Source organism: Trichoplusia ni, chromosome 2, assembly GCF_003590095.1.
Source record: "Trichoplusia ni isolate ovarian cell line Hi5 chromosome 2, tn1, whole genome shotgun sequence".
In the NCBI taxonomy this organism is placed as follows: domain Eukaryota; kingdom Metazoa; phylum Arthropoda; class Insecta; order Lepidoptera; family Noctuidae; genus Trichoplusia; species Trichoplusia ni.
In genome coordinates, this window is record NC_039479.1 from 4,122,270 (window position 1) to 4,147,567 (window position 25,298).

A 25,298-nucleotide genomic window follows, 5' to 3' on the forward strand; every position below is an offset into this window, starting at 1 on the left:
GTACGAGTGACGAGTGAAGAGCACAGGGCAACTAAAAAGGCCACTTTTGAGCAATAAAAAAACAATACCGATATATTCTAGGGTATATTTGTATGTTATGTGAGGCAGATTATCTTTGAAGCTAAGAATTTCATAAAGATTCATTCAAGTCAGGTTTTTAGTCGTTACGTCAATTTCTCAAGATGTATGGTTTCAAAATGTATTTTCTTTGAAGGAAAACTGGCAGAAACTCCAGCCTAAATATTTCGAGTACATTATCATTTATGTATTCAATAGTAACGCTAAATAGTAAACCAGTGGTTGTGGAAAAAAATTCCATCTAATATGGATGAAAATAAAAAAGGAATACATGAATAAATCATATTATTTTCTGTACTAAAATGTGAGATATTTTATGAAAATTAAAGCTGGTATGAGTCTTTAATTACTTCTAGCAAAATTTCTTTGCCCTTGTGCCTTTAGTCGTCCGCCCAAATTAAGACGAAGATATTAAACTAAATAAGGCAAAACGTAAGGGTGTTCACACGAAGAATAAAAGAAGATATATGTATACGTACGGGGCTATTATCTGCGAAGCAAATGGAAGAGGCGGGAACTGAATTATAAGATGATTTGGATTCGGCAATGGGATTCGGTGAATAATCTTAAAGCATATTCTCTTGATGTCGACAAGGCGTCCGGATTTATTTTTCAAATAAAAGTTTTTGGGCGCGCTTAATAACATGTGGTAAGGTCATCGACTTGATGTCTGATTTAACTACTTTTTATTATTCAAATGATTCAATAAAGCTATCAAATTAAGGATGAATTCTTTACAGTTCTTTTCAATTAAGTACTAGCTTTTGCATATCTTAAGTGTATCACTTTCAATTAAATGTTGTTATTGTATTTTAATTGCTGTATGTTTATAAATATCAGTAAAGTTATTTTATAAGCAATTAATTTTGAATCATAAAATATTGCGTAAAATAATGTGCTAATGGGGGTCTATAATACTGTAGGGAGTTAAGTTAAAACGAAATTCGCATTAAAAGGTATTAGCCATAAAGCGAAGCTTTTGCAAAAGGCAGTTTAATTGCTTACCAGTCCAGCTGTTTATGTGAGTATAAAATATTATCGAAATGTTAAATTTATACTAAGTTATGATAGAAAACAGTTTTGTATTGACAGAGATGTCAAGGAGGCACTTCTATTCAAGTCTATTGCCGCATTTCTCGATATTGCTCCAACAATAGTTTTGTCCGCAGGCTTTTACTTATGAGTGTACTTCGGTGTTTACAAGAGCGTTTAGTGTTATAGCGATCATTGTACCCAGTAGGAAGATATTCAGCTTTCTAAGATACAAGCTTTTAAGATGTCGGCGGCTGGCGTAAAACTAGAACATCGCGCACTCAACTCATAATAAGCCACATTGTCGTTTGGGTGTGGAACTGTGCGCTTATCGTTTAAGCTCGGCGTGCGGCGTGCAATATTGTCGCCATGTGTACACAGGGGCGGACAACACGGCTGCACCAGACTGTGATTTACACGACACTGGCCCCAAAACACCTCTCCCTTTATGGCCAGACAGTCGTGGAACGGCGATTTATTTGTCTGGCTGCAGACATATAGCCCACCAGATAGGAATATGAAAAAGCCACGATATCGTGAAAAATTACTTTTAAAATATATTTCAGTGGCTGCTGCCAATTGGCTGGGGTTCAATGCACTTAGTGCATGAAAAAAGTGCATTTTCATTTTACGGTCACTTTATTTCGGTTGATACATTTTTGTCTATAAGATATGGATGGTTCAGCCAATATTTAACACGCAAACTAAAATTTTATTTGCAAGACAAATTGTTTCATGTATATTTGATGCGATCCGCAACGGGTCAGACATTGCTTGAATGGACTAAAAGCTTGAAAATACATATTTTCTCAAATGTAGATAAAATATTCAGAAAAGCTCGGTACGAACAAAAAATCTTTTGCGGTTTATTGGGTAATCTCTTAAAATATTGCTGACAGAAAAGGTACGATTTTAGGAATTGTTTTACCTCCGTAGGTACATATGTTTTGTTCGAAAAGTGTAACGTGGGTACAGGTTGAAATATAGGTAGGTACAACGTGAATTTCATTACATGCCTGCGAATGTAACAAACTTTTCACGACAAACGACAATATTTTAAGGCTTTACATGCAATGCATATAGCTATTAGTGTGTAAATTGGGGTGGCATTTATGCAGAACAGTACAATGCCTGTCTAGACGAGGCACTGAACCCAGACCCGGACGCTGATTTACATATAAATACTTTCGCCGCTTAGGAACATACACGTGTATGATGTAGATCATGGAGCTCAATATTATGGGATTAGATTTGTTAAAATGTTTCATGTCATAATTTTAATACGATAAGCGATGATAACTCTCTAACTTGTGAAGTTTACCGATCAATTCTATCGTCTTTTTTATTAGTAGTTTGGCGGAAAAGCCCCTCTAGGCAAGATACATTGCTACAATTATTAACGTCAATAGAAAAAGCTCGAGTGTGTATGTATGGAGATGTCATTTTGTTACGATAAGTCACGTGACATTGACTTGTCATCCGCATTCAAGAGTTTTCTATTGACTTAAAAGATTGTAGAAATATCACTTGGCTAGAGAGGCAGCTCTGTAATGCCAGTTCTCCTGGTCTACTCCCTGCTGTTCCTTAACCATGACTTTTTCTGCGGCCAACTTTTATATTCCGATATACGATGACAGCTTGGTCCATTATCTATGCAAAGGGCGATTCGCCGCGAGGTACATGGATATACACAACCACACATATGTATAGCCACCTTGCTTTGATCTTAACCTTGTCTTGTAGACAACATTAGGACGTTTCTATTTCATTGTATATTTTGGAATCAAGCATTATTTGCAGCGGTATCTTTTGTAATTGAATAATTATTTCAATTTACAGCGTTTTAGAATACCTCTTGCTGTATGTACAGTTAAGGTGATAAGATTAAGTAATATACTTGATAGGAACTTAAACGGCGACATTAAATCGGACAGTTAACCCGACTGACACTATGAACATAACAAATTAAGGCTGTTTACTGGTCAATCTTATTGTTATAACATAGTTGTAATATACCATACAAGGGGACCTTTAACCACATCTTCGATAAATATTATTACAATTGCGGAAGCGAGATAGCGCAGTACACGGCGCAGATAGTCGTCTCTCTCTAACAATTGCAACAGTTTTACTTAAACGGTGTTAATAGGAATCCAATTTGTATAAAGTATGTATAAAAAGCCTTACCCCTTCTAGGCAAGCGATTTGCTAATCCTAAAAAAAATGAAGACATTTCTTAAGCACAGCATAACGACAAATACTTCCCTTGGAATATTAGAAATTTCCCTTAAATAGTTGTTATAATTTATAAGTTTTTATTGCTGCAGAGATTGATCAGGGGTACTTCTTTTGTTTATATTTTACGCTATATTACAACCATTTGATCGGACCGGTTTTTAAAATCATGCTGTATGTATGTGAACTGAAAAACATGGCATTTACGGGGCTCGGAATACTGGACATTATACCCAGACATCATAAAACTGATTTACGATTGTCCTTATTAAAGAGATTTCGCCATTAACGTCGGGATATCATAAGCACTCGCTGTAATGCACTTTTTAATAATAAAACTTGAATACTTTGTTGCAATTTTACAAAGCTAATTACGAATGGGAGTCCGCATGAGGTTGTAACTATAAGAGATTATAATAGCCCTTACTACTTTGAGATAGAGTAGCTTTTAATACATAATGTTAACAATGTGGACCCTTGTACGCCGCTAATGTTAAATTGAGTTTAATCGTTGTTTCCCATTTTACATTAGCGTGTGGAAATATCAAATGAAAATTACTTTGCGTGTATAAAATGTATTAGGCATACTTTCATTACGTATTTTGAAATATGATGATCAATTACTAGTCTTGTGTTTATTTAAGACTTGTTTATTATTGGCTAGCTTTTGCTTTCGCCTTTTTCCCATGGTCAAATTTATTTTAATCTTGTGGCAGAACTAGATTATTTACTTTCCTTAACTCAAGCTTACCAAGCGTTTTGGCACATGGGGACCAGGTGCACGAGTTCTTTATAAAGAACTCGCAAAGCGTTTGGTCGACTCTCCCCGGGATCAGAAGGCTGGTCTTTATTTTGCCCAAAGAATTAGCATTGCCATACAACGTGGCAATGCAGCCAGCCTTCTGGGCACGTTTCCGGACTTTGGCAGGGATGAAGATGTCTTTTTTGACGCTTTTATTAGACTTCGTTAAAGAAGGATAATGTTTTTGAACTTATATTCATATTTAAAATATTGTTGTTGTATAATTAAAACTTTGTCTCATAGTAAATTGTATTTCTCGAACCCAAGACCTACGTACTTTGAAAGCAATAGGCTCGTCAATTAGACTATTTACGTTTTATTGTGGCCTATATACAAATGGAACAAACAGATGTGCGTTGTTAGTTTCAATTGATACTCACGAGGCTAACATTGCAATTGTATAAGTATGAATTTATGAAGTTGCATCTGTGAAAACATTTGTGTCCGATATACAGAGAATGCAGAATAATAATGTTTGGACTAATGTAAGTAAACAGTACGAACCGTTGTATAGATTGCTGTAATGTTCGGCAAAGTGAAACGTAAGGGAATTTGTACCTTGTAGACACAATTTACTTGATTAGTCTGTCGTGTTTCGATTGGTACAAGAATATAGTAAAATTATAATAAAAAAAAATGGTGCTAATAACTTACTTGTTAAATTAAAGCCGCAATGGACGGCGTTACAGGAACTTTTTTAACCTGAAAAGATAAGAAAATAGCATTATGTAAATGAGGTCTTTTTAGAAATTAACACGAGAATTTATAGCCGTCGTTTGAATATAATTAATCTTCAGGTCGAATTAATTTTAATTTATATTACAATGATTTTTACAACATTTAGTCATGAATACTTAAAACATGAATACCCTATACCTATTGGGTAAACCTACCTGGAAGTTTAAAAGGTTTGTTCAAGTACTTTCTAGATTTGTGATTGCTAAAAGTTTGAACGGTTCTTTAACTTTCAAAGTTTACACCTCGGGGGAGAAGAAAATAGTGGGATTTGCTTTCTTTGAGGGTGCTTCGTACCCGTAGTTTTAATAAAATGGGATTGTGTTTGTTTACGTAGGTAAATACGTGATCTAAACATACACGCATAACATTTTGCCTATACAAACCAAACACAAAAATGCAAATCTAAAGATATTTGCAAGGAGCATCATCGTTCTAAGTAGTTTCCAGGGTCACCATTTTTTATTCGCTGTCAGTTTTTCAACAATAGAAACATCTCACAGGTAGGTAGTCTAGGCAAAACATTGCGTAGTGTTTAGCTTAGCATAATGATGTATTCACTAGAGAACAAGCAAGCCTTGTTCAACATTACAAATAGCATTTATCAGTCCGCGGTTACAACTTTGTTGGGTAGTAGTCTCGGTGCGCCGTCCGCTGTAACTTTACCCTCAGCTTGACTCCATCCTGAGTTCCTGAGTATTCCTGACCCAGTTCGCAGCACACGATGAATCAAATCATTGGAATATTGTTACAGTGAGGATTCCCTCAGAAATACTCTGGTATAAACTTTTACTGCGAATGTTTTTTTACTGTTATGGTTTGTGGAATTTCATTTCATTCCGAGTATTGAATAGCTTGCATTTCCTACGTTGTGGAGCAATGAAAAACTATGGGTAAAGAATATAGGTATGTCGTAAGTCTGAATAGGGTTTTAGCATTTTTTTTAAGTAGATATTTGACATACATAGGTTTTTAACACTATTCTTGTTTTGTTTGGTGTGATATTGACGTCACTACATTATGTAATGAATAGCTCATGTTCTTTTCATAAAATCATTCGTGAACTGTTTCACTAACATTCGATTTTATAATAATCTTGATCTAGTACCTAATACAAGCTTTCCTTTGCAAAATCTTACTCTTCGAGAGAGAGATACACTGTTCTAAGTAACAGCGAGCGCCATCTTTTCTACAGCTACAATAACATTACTTAAAGAGGTGGTAGGTTCCATGTATCAGCCGTTGTTCACATATTGACGTGTGTGCATGCGTGCCTATGATGTGTTGATGCTCGTATTGCGCAAATATTGTCATGTCGCCATTCCTTCGCAAGCGTTAACTCGACAGATATTTACCCTAAGTTGACCTTTGCAAATTACGTTCGTTGAGCAACTGGTTTACTCTAGTTTTTGTTAACACGTATAACTGATCATGTTATTCAAAGTTATAAAGACAGTCATAAAGTCATCATTAAGCTAGTCCCTAATTAACTGAAAATAATAGCAATGTTCTCAGAGATACAGTTAGCTATTGATTCGGCTTTTGGCGTGTAGGTACTACATTTTAAATATTTTCAAACTTACTTAAAAACCTTCACAGAAGGGTCCCATAATTCAAAATAATACATTTATTAATTTATTAGATTACGCAGGATTAAAGGCAGACCCCGAAATTTTGTAAAATAACAAAAGTGACATTCTCCTTGTTTCATCTTTTGTTGTGGGGATGCCAAATAGCATACTTATATTGGTCAACCTTTTTATATAACTTATTGTTTATTAAGTCTATTCTGTTCAATGCTTTATACGAAAAAAATACTATATCTTTTAGTATCACAGTGCCATGTTATTAACGTGAACTGTTTCCTACAAACAAGTATTCACATGTACAAAGGCAAGGTTCAAATTGCGATTACGTACTTAAGTAATGGGTTCAAGTGTAACGTTGTACGTTTTTATGCTCTAATTTCTTCGAATCTATAGATACTTACGAGTGTATCGAGTTGAAATTCTATAAAACATTCGTCTTTATATTGGAACGCGCCGCACGCCCGAACTCACGTCTCGGAAACCGGTTCCGTTGGCCGAACCCCTTCCACCGTTCAAACTGCGAGCGACGCGTCACGCGAGTCACCGATGCCAGTGCGACCGGGGAAAGGATTATTACCGACCTACCGCGAACAGCTGAGCGCGTACTCTCGAGTTCTATTTTTTCACAGTGAGGCCCTAATACCGGCCACTTAAAATATAAAACTTTAAATATATCTACTAATTAAATTCAGTGAACCCCATATCGGGTGAGTGTTGCAAAACGTTTACAAATAATCGCTAGATTTAAGTAATGCATGACTTGCTAAAATTATCATTGTGCTACGATTAATTGCTTTTAATACTTTCACCATCATAGTGTTGCAAACCTTTAGTAGATATTTAAACTGTTATCTGTCGTGTTCTAAAATGTAATTGACCTATAGTTTTAAATATTGTGTTTACCGACTTTACAATTTGCATTGACCTTTGGAACGGTTAACCTTGGCCGTGTCATGACGGTCAACCATTTTAAACTTACAACGACATTTTTATTATAGCACATCGTTCTCTTAAATTCGAAATCTAATAACACTGCTATTAATTTATTGCATAAGATGTATTAAGTATGAAACTACTCTCATATTAGCTGTTATTCATCTTACAATTAACAACGTCATGTAGTTTTGCTAGCTAATGTACCACGCTGCCTAGACTGCCCCATCTCGATAGCTACTTAGTGCTGAATCACCGCTTTCCATTTTAGTATGTTGTGTTGCTAACGGGATGCCGCAGTAACAGACTGGATTCGGTCAATTTCTAAAATTACCAATTACCGAATTCCAGGGTTCAAGTTCAAGTCCAAGTTTGAGTCTCCAGCTTCAAGCCTCAAGTTCCAGCTCAAGTACTTGTAAGCCACCGAGGCTGCGTTTTCTACTCTTCTTCTTCCTCTTCGTTCCTGCCTAATGTCCTTGACGCCGTCATCTATCGACCGTCAGGATTAGAAACGTTCCTGCCGAAGACCTTGCCTGCCCTTGAGTCTCCGTCGGTCAGCTGCTACCCGGGAAGGAGACCGCGGACCCCTACACATCCGGATACTGAGGCAGGATAGTGGTGTTTCTCTTGCGACCTTCAATTCCTCGCGTGCTCGATATTTTAAAACCACCCCCAGCTCAACCGACTATTTGTTTTTTTTAAGAATAAATTGTTAATCCAATTGTTACCATTTTTTTTTCTCACAAGCCTATCTGCCTAGAACCTACGTTACAGTGGCGCCCAGGAAGGTAGAATATCGAGCCGTGTTGAGTTTTTGTGAGCTTATCATTTTGTAGTATTTCTTGGTGTCGGCTTTCTTACAGTTGTGTTAAAATTAATCACAGGCTACCAATTGTGAATTTTTTGAGTACCTACCCTCACTATATTTTTATTGTATATTTTAATTTTTCACATATTGGTAGACTGCCTAACTACTGATTTTGCATTTATTTTTTTGTTGTCCTATTTTTTAATTTTGTTGTAACTGTGTATCGTGTTTTATACGTTTTGCAACACACATTCCGCGGCGTTTTTTTATAAGATGTCTTATCCTATTAAGTTTCTGTCGCTACAAAAAGCTGAACTGGACTACGAGGTATCTGTTCGTGGTGGTACTGGTGGTGACTCCGTTAGCGAACTTAGGAAACAAATAGTTAAATTATCCTTAACATTACCCTCTGAGGACATCTTAGAGTCACATTTAGATCCAATTTCAGATTTGAAAGCGGTTAATGAGTCCTTGTTAAAATCTCACAATAATTTGGTATCGTTAAAATCCAAATTCGATAAAAACTTATTTTTTCGCACGGAAACCTTACTTCACCATATCTACCATCGCTTGAATCGGATTAATCACTCGACTTCCGATGTAGCAGAGACATACAAAGTATGTTGTACTAATTTTAACTCACAATATAAGGAGATAACTTCACTAAAACCAAAATCTCAAACTACCCACATTGCTAGTCCGACACAGGCGGTACCTGAACTGAGTAACGTGATTGTCACTTGTGAGCGCAAGATTCATTCCGAGTTAAGTAAATTAAAATACTCCGGAAAAACCTGCGTTAGAGCATTCATTCAAAAGGTGGATGAATTTATAGTAAGTAGGGGTATCCCTCAAGAAAATATTGTGTCGTACTTATTTGAAATTTTTACCGATGACGCTCTGCATTGGTATAGGTGTATTAAAAATGACACTAAAACTTGGGATGAGATCGTAGTTTTACTAAAGCAGGATTTTAGTCAAAACGACTACGACTATAGGTTGCTTGCCGAAATACGTGCTCGTACGCAGGGTGAACTAGAAAACATAACTATATATATTTCTATTATGCGTGGTATGTTTTCGAGACTGAGCAAATCTTTATCTGAAGAGGATCAGTTAGAGATCTTACTGCACAATATTAGGCCCTGTTATGCAAGTACTCTAGCGTCTTCATCTGATATCACTGATATTAGAAGCTTGCAGAAACTATGTAGGAATTATGAAAACATACAGTCTAGGCTTAAACAGTTTTGCGAACCTCCCAAGGTTACATCTGACACTTTAGCACCTGAGTTTGCCTATACAAAGTACGCTAGTTCTAAAAATTCTAGTTATAATAATTTTAATAATAAATTTAATAAACCTAACTACTCTAATAACTATAATTATAATAAACCTAAAACTACTTTTGAACCAAATAAATCATTTAACAATCATATACAAGTTAACGAAATAGGACAAGAGTCTGAGAACATGAATAAGCATAGATATTGTCCAAGGTGTAGATCTAATTCACACTCTTTAGGTTCATGTAAACAGCCACACTTTGTTATATGTTTCAAATGTGGGAAGAAAGGCGTTAAGTTTCCAGATTGTCCTAATTGCCAGACTGATCAAAAAAACTAAGTATCAAGGGTTGTAGTAAAGGTAATAATAGCACGAATTTTGATAAGACCGATTGGGATAATTGGCTTAGTACTATTTCTAAATTCTTTTCTTGCTATACCGTTTCTACAATCCATAACAATAATATAGACTTTACACGCCCTTACGTTTCAGTTAGCGTTAAAGGTAAAACTATTACTGGACTACTTGACACAGGTTCCGCCGTCACTATAATGGGAAACGACGCCCATAAGAGTTTTCTAGCTTCTACTACCACATGGAACATTAGCCAACCTTTAACATTCGCGGCAGCAGGTGGACAAAAACTTGCGTCTATAGGTTTTATTACATTACCTTTCACTTTTGAAAAACAGACTCATAATTTGGATGTACACATTATACCAGAAGTTAAAAATTCGTTAATTCTAGGCATGGACTTTTGGCGTAAGTTTGGTTTATTTCCTAGTTACTTAAACTCAATTTTATTCCTAAACCCATCAGAGGCTCAATTAGCTGAATTGGCATCAGAGAGATCGGAATACCTACAGTCTTATGTTCACCTGTCCGAAGACCAGAAAGTAACAGCAGATAATATCATCTCTCAATTCCGGGAAATTTCATACGAGGAACGAGGTCTAGGTCGTACTGCCTTAATAACACATTCCATTGACACTGGGGATGCTGCTCCCATTCGTCAAAGGTACTATAGAATGTCCCCGGAAAAGCAACGCATATTAGTGGAGCAACTTGATGAGATGCTAAAAGATGATGTAGTTGAGCCTGCTGAAAGCCCATGGTCATCCCCTGTACTACTAACACCTAAGAAGAATGGTGAGCTTAGGTTTTGCCTTGACAGTAGGAAATTAAATGCCGTCACTAAAAAAGATGCCTACAATTTGCCCTATATATCCGAGATACTCGACAACCTACGCGACGCCAAATACCTATCAAGTCTAGACCTGTCAAAAAGTTTTTGGCAAATTCTAATTAAGCAGGAAGACAGGTGTAAGACCGCGTTTTACATTCCGTCGCGAGGCACTTATCAATTTAAGTCTATGCCGTTCGGTCTCACTAACGCACCGGCTACCCAACAGCGCTTGGTAGATGCTTTGTTCTATGGACCGGAATTTGAGCATAGGGTCTTCGTCTTCATAGATGATATAATTATTGTCTCGTCTTCCTTTGAGCAACATATTTCTCTATTACTACTTGTGTTAAATAAACTAAAAACTGCGAATCTAACTATAAATCTAAAGAAAAGTCAGTTTTTCAGAGATAAACTGAAATATCTAGGTTATATAGTGGATGCTAACGGCTTACACGCTGACCCTGAAAAAGTAGAAGCTATTAAAAATTATCCTACCCCGACTAATAGGAAAGAAGTTCGTCGCTTCTTAGGCGCAGCTTCTTGGTACCGCAGGTTCATTCCCAACTTCAGTTCCTTGGCCTCACCATTGAACAAATTAACCTCACAAAGCAAGAAGGCTCCCCCATTTTTATGGTCTACGGAAGCTCACATTGCCTTTACTAAACTAAAGGACTGCTTAGTGTCCGCGTCTGTTCTTTCATGCCCAGATTATTCCCAACCCTTTCAAATTCACACCGACGCGAGTGACTACGGTATCGGTGCAGTTCTGACTCAGGACATAAAAGGCGAGGAAAGAGTCATAGCATACATGAGCAAGTCATTGTCCAAACAAGAACGCAACTATAGTGCAACAGAGCGCGAAGCCCTTGCAGTTCTTTTAGCAGTTGAACATTGGCGTTGCTATGTAGAAAATGGCCAAAAGCTAACGGTATTCACGGATCATTCTGCCCTTAAATGGTTTTTAAAACTAAATAATCCTACAGGTCGTTTGGCTCGCTGGGGTGTTCGACTGTCGGCATACAATTTAGAAATAAAACACCGTCGTGGTTCAGAAAATGTCGTACCTGATTTTCTATCGCGTTCAACTCCCGTATCAGCCATTGATAGTGACCATTCTACCAATAATGCTATACCCAAAACTTCAGATTCGTGGTATCTAAGTGTTTATAATGGTTGCTTAAATTCTCCAACTTCCTTTCTTGATTATCAGGTATCAGAAAATAAACTTTTTCGTTTTAAAAAGAGTCTTAATCCACTAACCAAAGAATTTGAATGGAAAGAAGTGGTACCTCTTGAGGATAGAAATAACATTATAATTAAAAATCACGCTGAGCCAATCTGTGGCCATCTTGGTATTTTTAAAACTTTTAAACGACTATCACTAAAATATTACTGGCCCGGTATGTATGCGGATGTGGTCAAAGCAGTAACTTCTTGCGACACTTGCATAGCCCACAAACACCAAAATCACGCAACGCTTGGACACATGGGTAAACCCAAATCTTGTTACAGACCTTTTCAGATGCTTAGTATTGATCTTGTTGGACCTCTACCGGTTACCAAGAAACAAAATTCTTACATATTTGTCGTAACCTGTTGTTTTTCAAAATACTGTTTGCTTTTCCCTATTAAACGAGCTAATGCTGACATAATCTCCAGAATTCTTGAAGATAACGTATTTTTGGTGCACGGTATCCCATTTACTATCATACTCGATAACGGCAAACAATTCGTTAGCGCTACTCTAAAGAACTTAATAGCTAAGTACAACATACCAAACTTACATTTTACACCGAAATACTCGCCTCACATAAATACCGTTGAAAGGTATAACAAAACTATAATGACTGCTCTGTCAACTTTCATAAATAACGATCAACGTACTTGGGATTTAATTATACCTAAAATCCAATTTGCTATTAACAGCTCCGTGAATGAAGTAACTGGTTTCACGCCTTCCTTTTTAGTATATGGTCGTGAACTGGTTAGTTGTGGTACTCATTACAGGGACTGTAAATTCGACAGCGATATCATATTTGAACCACGTGATTCGTATGCTGAAAATCTAGGTTATTTAGCTACTATCTTCAACAAAGTACAAGGAGCTCTTTTGCAAGCCCATACTAGAAACTGTCAGTCATTCAATTTACGAAGAAAACCTGCCGAATACAATTTAGGTGATATTGTCTGGAAGCGAACTTTCTACCAAAGCGACAAAGACAAATATTTTAATAAAAAATTAGCCCCTAAATTCATTAAATGTAAGGTAGTCAATAAAAAATCACCACTAGTTTATGAATTAGCTGATATGTCTGGAAAATCTATCGGAGAATGGCATATTAAAGATCTGAAACAAATTAACTACAAAGAATGACAAAACTTAGCTACATATGGTACATTGCTTGGAACAACTGAAAACTAAAATATTTTAAATAATTTAATTTAAACTAAAACTACTTTTTACATAACTTATCCCTAAAATAAATAAAAATCTAAATCTAATGTCGCCTATCTAGTGCCTAAAATTGGGCTAAAATGGATTACTACCTTAACTATATACAATACAGATACAGTTACCTATACACTGCCACTACATATGAACCATTCCTTCTTTTTACTATTTCCTTATTTACACTGTTGGTCTACCCCAATTGTCTTACAAGACGATGGTCTACCCCATTCATGCTTCTATATTATTACTATCGGCCCTACATCCATAGTAAGAAAGCAATCTTGGTTCTACCCCAATGATTTCTTTTATTGGTATCATGGCCCTACACCATTGATAACTTATACACATCTTCCTACACATTACACTCTACACAGCGGTTTGCAACTGTTTAAATAAGCCTATGCAGGAGCGGCTGGTGACTCCAAAAGTAAGCCAAAACCACACACTTCCTATCTATATTAATATCTGCCATTTTATTTATCTATCATCCATTGGTTATATGTAGACTGCACTGCATAATAAACTCTCATAAGATCTACGTTCGGTTCGCGTGGGTGTTTTGCGTTATATGCAGAATACTCTGAATGATAGCGTGCGGAAGGCACAGGATCTAAAGTGTCAGCTGCTGATTAAAAGATGAATGAATAAAAGAGGATGGGTGAAAGGGATAGGAATGATAGTGTAGCGTGAACCAAATGCTTTCAGTAGCAGTAGCAGCGGATTTTCCCTAGGAAAAATCCTACCCTAAAGAGGGGGGTACTGTAACGTTGTACGTTTTTATGCTCTAATTTCTTCGAATCTATAGATACTTACGAGTGTATCGAGTTGAAATTCTATAAAACATTCGTCTTTATATTGGAACGCGCCGCACGCCCGAACTCACGTCTCGGAAACCGGTTCCGTTGGCCGAACCCCTTCCACCGTTCAAACTGCGAGCGACGCGTCACGCGAGTCACCGATGCCAGTGCGACCGGGGAAAGGATTATTACCGACCTACCGCGAACAGCTGAGCGCGTACTCTCGAGTTCTATTTTTTCACAGTGAGGCCCTAATACCGGCCACTTAAAATATAAAACTTTAAATATATCTACTAATTAAATTCAGTGAACCCCATATCGGGTGAGTGTTGCAAAACGTTTACAAATAATCGCTAGATTTAAGTAATGCATGACTTGCTAAAATTATCATTGTGCTACGATTAATTGCTTTTAATACTTTCACCATCATAGTGTTGCAAACCTTTAGTAGATATTTAAACTGTTATCTGTCGTGTTCTAAAATGTAATTGACCTATAGTTTTAAATATTGTGTTTACCGACTTTACAATTTGCATTGACCTTTGGAACGGTTAACCTTGGCCGTGTCATGACGGTCAACCATTTTAAACTTACAACGACATTTTTATTATAGCACATCGTTCTCTTAAATTCGAAATCTAATAACACTGCTATTAATTTATTGCATAAGATGTATTAAGTATGAAACTACTCTCATATTAGCTGTTATTCATCTTACAATTAACAACGTCATGTAGTTTTGCTAGCTAATGTACCACGCTGCCTAGACTGCCCCATCTCGATAGCTACTTAGTGCTGAATCACCGCTTTCCATTTTAGTATGTTGTGTTGCTAACGGGATGCCGCAGTAACAGACTGGATTCGGTCAATTTCTAAAATTACCAATTACCGAATTCCAGGGTTCAAGTTCAAGTCCAAGTTTGAGTCTCCAGCTTCAAGCCTCAAGTTCCAGCTCAAGTACTTGTAAGCCACCGAGGCTGCGTTTTCTACTCTTCTTCTTCCTCTTCGTTCCTGCCTAATGTCCTTGACGCCGTCATCTATCGACCGTCAGGATTAGAAACGTTCCTGCCGAAGACCTTGCCTGCCCTTGAGTCTCCGTCGGTCAGCTGCTACCCGGGAAGGAGACCGCGGACCCCTACACATCCGGATACTGAGGCAGGATAGTGGTGTTTCTCTTGCGACCTTCAATTCCTCGCGTGCTCGATATTTTAAAACCACCCCCAGCTCAACCGACTATTTGTTTTTTTTAAGAATAAATTGTTAATCCAATTGTTACCATTTTTTTTTCTCACAAGCCTATCTGCCTAGAACCTACGTTACACAAGGTAAATAGATAATAGTTAAAGTGCGGGAATCGTTTGAAGTTCTCCTTTCGTTAAGGGACAAAGAGACATTTAATAAAGACGGAGACACTTGTTATTTTATTACTCATTGCTAGGTACTTGTTGTAAAGGGATTCGCGATGAGCTCATTTGTATTCACTACGATTGACGATGAATAATAAATCTATCCCTACAAGTTTTACACTAGAAATCCGTTTAAGTTTGTAATTGTCGATAATGATGTCATTAGAGGCGAAGACGATTTAGTATCTTTGTTCGTTTCCTTTTGTGAACTTGCATGAATGGTAGGCGAAATGAAAACCTTTCAATTTCGCGGCAGGCAATTATTTTTTGTTGTCTATTTCAATGTTGATAGTTTAAACCAATCTTTTAGAAGTACAACGGCGCAATATAAATTCACAACAGTATAATATTATGTCATGTGCAAACATCGCTCAAACGAAATAAAAATTTAGTATCAGAAGCTTTTCCAAATATGCAAATGGAATTTTAACACAGTTAGTTTTTTGGTGGCGGTATTGCGTTGTAACATTTTTTTCATAACTGTACTAAAACCAATTTAGATAGAACGAAAGATTTATGTTTTTATAACACACTTAATGTAATGGAACAACAAAAACAAATTTACACAACCTCGGGTCTGTAAAAATTCGTATAACTAATTACTAAAAACAAAACTTGAGCCTAATTCGAAAATGGAGCGAAAAATTGAACTTCATTCGTCCAATGAAGTATTGGGTGTGTATCTGTGTAGTTTATTAATTATATATTGAATGTCGTCGAGATGTCGTAAAGAGTGTAGTCGGTTGTATTAGCGAGACAGCATATTACATACCGTAGAGCGGCGTCTCCCTTCCACATGTACATGAATATTACTTTAAAGGGAGATAGTAGGACCTCAGGTCATAACAAATTAACAGCGCGGACTCGACATATGCTTGGGCAAAACATGTCGCCTGTGCAGGCCGTTTATCGCCGCCGCCCGCATCGCTACTACCATTTAAGGGCAATACCTGTGTTTTTTATGTTACTCCGCTCAAATAGTTATGGCACGACATTTTAAACTGATTTTGGCAGAAGCTAGAAATAAATGAAGTTACATGTTATTAATTTTGTTCAACTTGCAAGCTGAGAAAACACTACCTATGTACAGGAATTACCGTTATAAGCATTGTTGTAAAAACCATAAATGAATGTCTTTCTTTATAACGCTGTGGTGATTTTGGCGTATTTTTATGACGTTATGTTCGGTATATTTATCGGTATTGATTGAATCAGCAACCCTCCTCGTTGCGATTGAAGCTGGGGTCGTGATCTGAGTTGAGTAAGCTAGTTTGTCTGTTCCGCCATTTTGATTTACTCTCCCTAGCGAAGTATATGACATAAGCAATATATAGTATATTGATCATATTTAGTTAGGTTCTGAGTATCGTTTTACGAACTTGTACGGAAACATTTTTTGCTTGATGTTTACCGTCGGAAAATAGATATCAATTCGCGAGTATTAAGTTACATAATGGGGTCGCACGATACAATTTGAATTATTAATTACTGAGTTAAAAATGCATCACCTTAAACCCTTGCATATTCATTCCAAAACTTTCGCAATTCCATTCGCTTTGCACCGCTCAAAATTTATGTAAAGTGCTTTTTGTACTGCGTTTACAGTAAACGTCTTTTACATAGTCTCATGAGCGAGTTAATTGCGAAATATTTCATTTGAATGCTTTCGTTTTTGTTTAAATTCTGTTTTACCGTAGCCTGTTTATTTGTAAAACCTCGAGAGAAGTTTGATTCAAGGTTTAATGATTCAGTGAGCTCATGTCAACGTATGAATCATTATTTGTATACCACGCAAAGATTATTTTCGTCATAGTACACAACTGAAGTACATAATTAAGTGTCAATGTCAAAGCAAGTCCAAGCAAATGTGTTAGTTATTTTATTTATAGTTGTATTAAGTACTTGAACTTATGAAGTGAAAGCCTTAAAACTGCAACATTACGTGAAAACGATCAGAAATAAGTCGTAACGTTTATAATTAGCCGTGAAAGCTGCACATATGCCCATAATCAGGTAAAAACCAATCTCGTACTTGACCGGTTTCTTGAAGAAATGACAGAGGCAGATAAGATGATCTATCGCTTCGTTTAAAACCAGTATTTGGACTTCATTCTATTTTATTTTAATAGCTTTATGATTTAAAGTAAGGTGTGTCAAAAACCTAATTAATCGATATTAATTTTGAAATGATTTATAACGTCGATAAAATTCTTTCAACCACTGAACACCCATTGAAATGTTCTACACAATTATTTTCCGTTCGACAAATTGTTGAAGTAAACTTCGACATTGAAACAACGCGAACGGAGTGTCACCAAATATTTGTTACAATTACAGTTTACGAGTGAAACGATAAATCTTTACAATTTAATTGGCTCGTAAATCGATAGCAGCTGTTACTAAAATAAATGTAAGGGCCAATTTAAAAGAAATTGATAATAGGGGTACGTACCAGTACGAGTAAACGGTCATTTAGATTCAGTTTATTGGGCCTTCATACTAATTAAATGACTCAATTAAGCTGTGATGATACCCGGCTATGAAGGCCATACACTAGTGAAATTTTAGTGGCGTTGTTTAGTGTTATTACTGTAATAGCAGGCCGGTACGTGTCAACAGAGCGCCGCTACCTGTTTTTCTTCCAACACCACACTTTTATGTCATTGATTGCACTATACGCATAATACGTTCCAGTTTAATGAAAACATATAAAAGGAGACTTATAATATAATATAAAAATAAGAGAAAAGTATTGACAACACCGCCATAGAATAAGTCCAACAGACCGTAGATAATTCGAAATGGATGGCCCAAATTAATATATTGCCGATGGGTGTTGCGACACCATCGATACTGAACAGAGATGGCGTGGCGCCGAGGGGCAAGCCAGTGATGTCATCTGGGCCGCCAGGCAATTGTCGCCGTGTGATCGCTTGCGCAACATTTGTGGGCTCGCTTTATGGAAACGTAAATTACCCAGCGTTGGTGATAATGACACCGCATACTGCATTTCTATAGCAAATATTTGTCTTCGTAGTATATGTCAGCGATTGTATAGATAAAGATAAGCGACGCGGTGATAAACAGAAATCGGTAGCTAAGAATAAATCCGGTAAACATTACTACGTACGATACCGTGTGTGTAACGCCCACATTACTATTCGCCTCACGAATAGTGTGAATTATAGTTAGGGCAACAAAAAATATAAAATGGCTCGTCAGGTCGGAATACAGGACGCTGTGATCCCACTTATCGGTTAGGTTGAAGGTAAATAGACACCAAATATATCTAACTGTCAGATAACGTGCAATTTATGTGGAAACATTGTGAATCACTAGATACAAGCGCGTGCTACGAATAGCGAAGTTTGATTTATGATTATTTCCGTCAATGTCAACGGTTTACGGTGCCCTCTAGCTGGAGTAACAAGACCGCTGCGTTAGACTACGTGCGTGCGGATTGCCGGCTTGATTGACAGAATGAGAATGAATGCGAGGGAAATAGCGGAGCGCTGAAGTGAAATTGAGACAAAGACTCGTTTGAAGTATATTTCGCTTCGTCCGCAAAAACCGACGTTGACTGGCTGCTATTTGAGCCTTTATGCAATATTGAGTTTCATCTTCAAATAGGAACACACAACGAATAACAGTGTTCGAAAGTCATGCTCTATTTACTGCTCTGAAAACGTCGCTTTAACGTGCTATTCGTAAAGGTAAATGAACTAAACACATGAACGGGTAATAAAGGATCGGTTTCCATTACTTGGTTTGAATGAAGGAATTGGAATCAAAGAAATTCAATTATGTTGAGAGTTTCCACAAGGCCTGTCAGTTGGGTTCCAAGTTGGAGCTAATCCCGTCTCGGCGGCGGTCCCCGTGGGCGCGGCTCCACGCGCCGGCGGTTCCTGGGCAAATTAATCGGTGTGACTGAACTGTCATGCACTCGGCTCGGATCGCGATTCGTCATATGCATTGCACTAAGCCGTACCGCCTGTACTTTACTAGTGCTTTGACCTCTTTCGGTTGCAAGCTTTGTTTAAACGTAAAATCAATTCGATAAGGATAATTATTGCCCATTAGTTTGTTCTTTGATCGTCGGGCTTGTAACTATCGCAAGTGACATTTATACGGTATTTTATTTGTGCCCTTAGTTTAACGACTTGCGGCATCCGAGGTTTTTCAAAGCTTTCCCGTCTTATGATAATAGCAAGGAAGACATTAAGATTGCAAAAGTATGACAAGACTTCCTGGAAGCAAAGGTGGGATAACTACTGTTACTTTTTCTTGTTGAAAGATATCAGGTAAAGACTATGTTTAAATAACTGCTTTTGGCGTTATTTTGGATGCTTTTTGCTCATACATCAAACGCATAAAATCTTGAAATACAAACGTAACAGCTAAAGATCGACTTTCAAATTCATAATGATCATTGGGAAAATCCACAAATTCTATAATACAATAAAGCGATGCAACAATAGTAGCTACTTTCACTGCTTACTGAATGAATGAAACTTTCATATACAGAACATGCTATAATACTGGAATGTAGTTCACAGAACAGATACGTGCGTCGTGCATGTTTGGTACACAGCGAGGCACGGCAACGCCCGATTAACACTCATTACTAAGACTATTACTAAACTGCATAGCGAATGCTACGAGTATATACGGTACAGATAATGGTGCTTCGAGTTCACTCGGGTTAATAGGATTAGTGCGTGCTATTTTCCATTGTTACATTCAATGCATTAGTTGACATATTAATTAATTGCAGTTATACAGATACTCGTTGTGTATTCCAAACATACGAAGCGTTGTGTTTGTACTAACACATGTTTGAACATTACATAACTCCCTATAGTCTATACTTACTCTTCAAGTAATTTGTGTAAATATTTTCCTAAGTAGGCATAATATAAATACTTCAGAATTGTTTAATATACTTCGTGGTTTCCGTCGTACTTGTGAAGAGGTTGGGAATTTAATTAAATATAACGATCATAAATAAACGAGTAGACAACATACTGTTCTTAGCATCGCATTGATTAGTTTAGTTCATCAGCATCAGTAAAAAGTTGGACAAACAGGCATGCGTGCTGATGTAACGAGTAACTAGTATAAAGAAACTTTGATAAATAATTAATAAGGTGTCGATGTGTTTACTTTGTAGTGTCTTGATTCAGTGTAATATGAGGTGAGTGACTTGATCACCACGCCCCTGTGAGGAACGACCCTCCGCCTCGTAGATACAGGAGTTGCGTCAATTACAAGAGTAATCCTCGTGTTTGTATCCGTCAAATTACAATGATTCGACGTCTACAATTGTCAAGAGACGAAACATTGTAAGAGGCCTACATAAATAATCCGATGCCTTCTTCAATTTAAATCGTTGTACGTAAGACGTTTAGGAGGGTAAATTAATAATTACGAGTATAAATAATAGCTGCGTCGGCTTGAGTTTAAGTAAGACGCGACAATCTTGTACTTACAACTAGTTAAGGCATTAAGCCGAGAATTTGCGGCGTGTTATTAGTGTTGGCCCCACACACGCAGTCGTAATGCGCTTAATGTCAATGTCTCCTAGATAGCGCGGAGACACTGCTGGCTAGACAGCGGTACTCAGTTTCACTACAACTTAATATTAAATTAGTTGCTAAGTCAAAATATTTCAAGAAAAACCCAAAACGTAGACAGTTTTGCAGTTTATGCTCTTTAAAATTTTCTTTGTTAACCGTCAACATTGTAGTGGTCGGATAACGAAACAACCAATTAAAATAATAAACACAGCGCTATTAAATCGTTGGCCGCTGACGCAGACGTAAATGCTTGTGATAAATGTTAAAACTAACAGAATGGTTTATATCTCGAGAATCAATAAAGACAAATAAATAATCGTTTTAAATGTTCGTTGAATCGGTAAAGTAATTCGTTGTTTAAAGTAAATCAATGAAACTCATTACTTACTTATTAATGAGTGAATCGCCCTTCGGCGTGTATTTACATTTAATCAGTTATGTAAAGCTTGGTATAGTGGTGATAATTATTTGTATGTTGGTCTTGTTCAGGCCAACCGGGTTTAATTCTTAATTCTTTCAATTAAATTAAATACCACCAAACTATGGTTAGACATGGGCAGTCTACATGTAAGGGGTGACACAAGGCACATACTCTCTATTGATGAACGTCTGACGTGTATCGTTTGAGTGATAGGAGGTATCTTAATAACGCTATCTCATATCAATTCCATGTAAAAACGTGTCTCGTACTTCAATGACAGAATCAAGTTCTACGGATAACTGTTAAATCATTGTCGACACGAGATTCCAAGCTAAGAAATCGTGGAATCCTTTTGTACAGCTTCATGAATAAACAAACAAGGCCACCTGGCCGGGTTAAAGAGATGCCGGTCACAATCGATAGATGCGTACAAGTTCTGTTCGTGATGCCGTGATCTCAGGACTCCATATTGATTTCATGCTGGAACTACAGCTGATTGGATCACTGCAGAAAAAGTTCTGTTTCAAATCTGGAAACTGGGAGCATGGCTAGCGAGAAACAGCCGTTCCCAAATTGGGAGAATATTGACTTTTTCTGGTATTTTTCGGTATTGTGGAGCATTTATTTGCGTTATAATTTCGTCAAAAAATTATACTTATAAAGCATCTATCTACTTACGTGTTTTTTCTACAAGATTCGATAAAAATGTTGGATAAGCGATAACCATTGCCTTGTCTCCAACAGCGTTAAATTCCTAATAATGATGTATAGCTTATTAATTTTGGGTTGGCAGTTGTCTGGTACCTCCATACACAGCAGAATATGATAGCCTCACAGATCTGACGCCAGTGAATTACTCTCTTGGGATGCGAGGGAGCAGATATAGTCCTTCGCAACCAAATGCCAACCTAACATAATGTTACGTAGGTACTCATATTAGCTTGAATAATTACAAACCATTGAGAATGGGACAATGATCTAGGTAAATGGAACTTGTTTGACAAAAGCGAAAGGTTCCGCAATGTCTACATATAACAATATTTATTATTATTCGAGATCCCTCATAATACAAGAACAACGCAGCATGTAAGCAAATACCTTTGTTTGTACATTTATTGTTATTTGATCAGTTCCTTTGTATAATTCCTTTAATGTTCCCTGCGCCCCTAGCCAAGGGGAGGTTCAAGAAAATAGAAAGTATTTTACATTTTAAGAATATTATTAATGCCAAGTTTTATTTGGCACTCTGAGGCTTAACAGCTTCAAGGATGTTGATCACATTTGACAAAATAGCTTTAACGGTGTTCCGGTGAGGGAAAAATTACAAAACCAAAGTAGTTTCATAGTACTCTTAGTATTCAAACTAAAACATTTTTTTCAATTTATACATCATATTTCATACAAAAACGTTTAAAAATACAAATTTTAAACCGACAAAACATTTGTTACAAAGGCCCTAAAGACAATAAAAGTAGTAGTATGCACGTGTGTTTGTTTGATCATAAGAAAACCTGTCATTATCGCCTGCTGATATTAACTATCGTTAAGTGAAAACGGTTTATTCGAAATGAGTTATCGATGTTTTTTTGTAATTGTCACCGCTAATCTTAAATTCATAGACAAGGTGTGTAACGATGATGTGTAACTGCCCGGAACGACGGCTCTGTGAAAAAGGAACATGGCCATAAATAATAAAGTAATTGCTCTAGCTCCAATACACAAGAATGTCAATAAACAATCATTGTTTTTGTCACATGATTTCTATCTTCACTTTCGTGAAGTTGTTTTAGCTCAGGATATTGTGTAATAAACAACTGAATGTATGTTAAAATATTTCTTGCTCACATTGTTTACATAAATGATTTAAGATGCATGATTTATGAGCACAACGATGCTGCCTCGTAATCAGTCTTAATTACATAAATATTCCGTGTTATATTGAACAAGGAGTTAAGGCGAAAGGGGGAAATGGTTATCAAGTAATTGTAACGGAACTGGAAAATTGAAAAGGGGTTCGTGGTTGAGAACGTCATGGACCCCTCAAAATTTAGTAAATAGTATTACGCGGAACAACAAGTGTAGTATAAAAATAGAGAAAAGTGATAAAATGCGGATAAATAAAATTAAAAATACCTACTGAAACAAAATATTCTATATATATAATTTAAACTCAGGAGCTCTCCTCTAATTTTACCAGGAAAATCTAAATAGAATGCAATCATAACATTTTCATAATATTTTATGATCCCGGAGGCCCCCGTAACCACCGTCTTGTTTATCAGTAAACCTAGTCTTTTGTCATTCAGCAGATTTTCATAAAATTTGAAAGTTCATGACCCTTATTAACATATAGATTACTTTTTGAATTTCACACGTGTGAGGTGTACACGCGTTCAACACTGTGGCAACATACTTCTAGATAAGTTACATCGCCTTAGACTGCAAATGTCTCGAAATACATTCTTTTTCGTCAATTATCGTGACTTAAACTTGTCAGTCCAGTACTTTGAAGCGATTTAATAGCGTTAGTGCCCGGAGAAACGTAATTTGTCTACAGACCCAGGTTTGTGTCAAGCGTGTCGACAATATCTCAGAATTTCAGTCTATAAAGATTAGAAGGTGTGTATCAGGAATTGTGACTGCGTCGACAGTGCGTGACGACGTTGCGTGCCTTCTGCTGTCGCCATGACAACGTACAGTTTCTACTGTTAAGAATTTGCACTGACCAAAGCCGGATAGAAGAGGGCAGTAAACTGATAAATATACGAAAGAGGAGCATAAATCATTCTCTTCAGTTACTGGCAAAGAGTAATGTGTGATGCTATTAAAAGGGTTATGATATAAGCACTCAAAAGGGTAAAATAGCGTTATAATATGGCACGGTTCTGTCAATATAGTGAGACAAGGATACCTAGAAAAACAAGGTCTGGACAGATTATTCAAGAAAGGTTTTATGTAATAAATTCAGAAGGGTGTGAAATTTATCTACATATACCAAGAAGGTTACATTTCCGAAACTATGCCTCATTGCTACATTCTTGTGTCAATCGTAAATGTAATTTCGTACATTCCCGCATTAAATGACTCAGGCTGAATTGACTGATCTTAATCCGAAGAGAACCCGAGGCGAATGCTTTTCCCTCTCGATATATGAAATAGGGCTCTCTCGATACGCGACTTTTATTAGGGTTGCGAATCAATAGCTCTCTTCACATATTTCAACCCCTTTTTTAAATGTTTACGACAGCAATAAACACCGTGACGTTAATAATATAGCGTGTGATTGAAACGTGTTCACTAATAATAACAATTGTAAGCAGAATGTATCAAACACATTAAAAACTTGAACATAAGAGATAGCATTTTACTCACAATGTCTTAAAGAACATGATAATGGAACACTCTATTTGTAAATATACGATAAGATTATACATAGCTGTTGCTATCTAAATTATAAATAAACTGGAAGTATACCTTGAACTGCTTTAACAAAGTTCCGAATGTTGTAAAAGGAACTCAATGCGATGTAAATATTGCGGATTTCTTTCACTGTTCACAGTAACTTTAACACTTATTTATTTGTTAATACACTGTTTTTTTAACACTGTTGCAACTGAACGGAATATCATGGAGTGGTTGTATGGGAGTCGGGGCGTCGACCGGCACCAACGACGCGAGACAACTGACTGGCGGTGACTGCACGCTGAGAGCGACGAGTCCGCCGTCAGTACAGTCCCGCCCCTCGCACCGTACACACATCAGCTGTGCCTTATCAACGATAATATATCACTAATACTTTTCGACAAATATAAGATTAGTCATTGACATAACATCGTAACCTATATTTATCAATGACAGCAATTTTTTTAGCATTTTTCTACGTAATTTATAATCAAAAAGATTATTTTGTTGTAGTAAGAGTCATGTCACTGTATCTTGAGAAATTTTCAGAAGCCTAATT

General features: G+C 36.8%; 1 protein-coding gene across 1 annotated transcript in view; it reads right to left on the reverse strand.

Moving 5' to 3' along the window:
• Positions 1 to 25,071, reverse strand: part of LOC113504222 (dystroglycan-like) — a 46,966-nt gene extending 21,895 nt beyond the window's left edge. Inside the window, 2 exon segments of the mRNA XM_026886401.1 lie at positions 4,802 to 4,849; positions 24,812 to 25,071. The gene's annotated coding sequence lies outside the window, so the exon portion shown is untranslated.
• Positions 25,072 to 25,298: the final 227 nt, after the last annotated feature.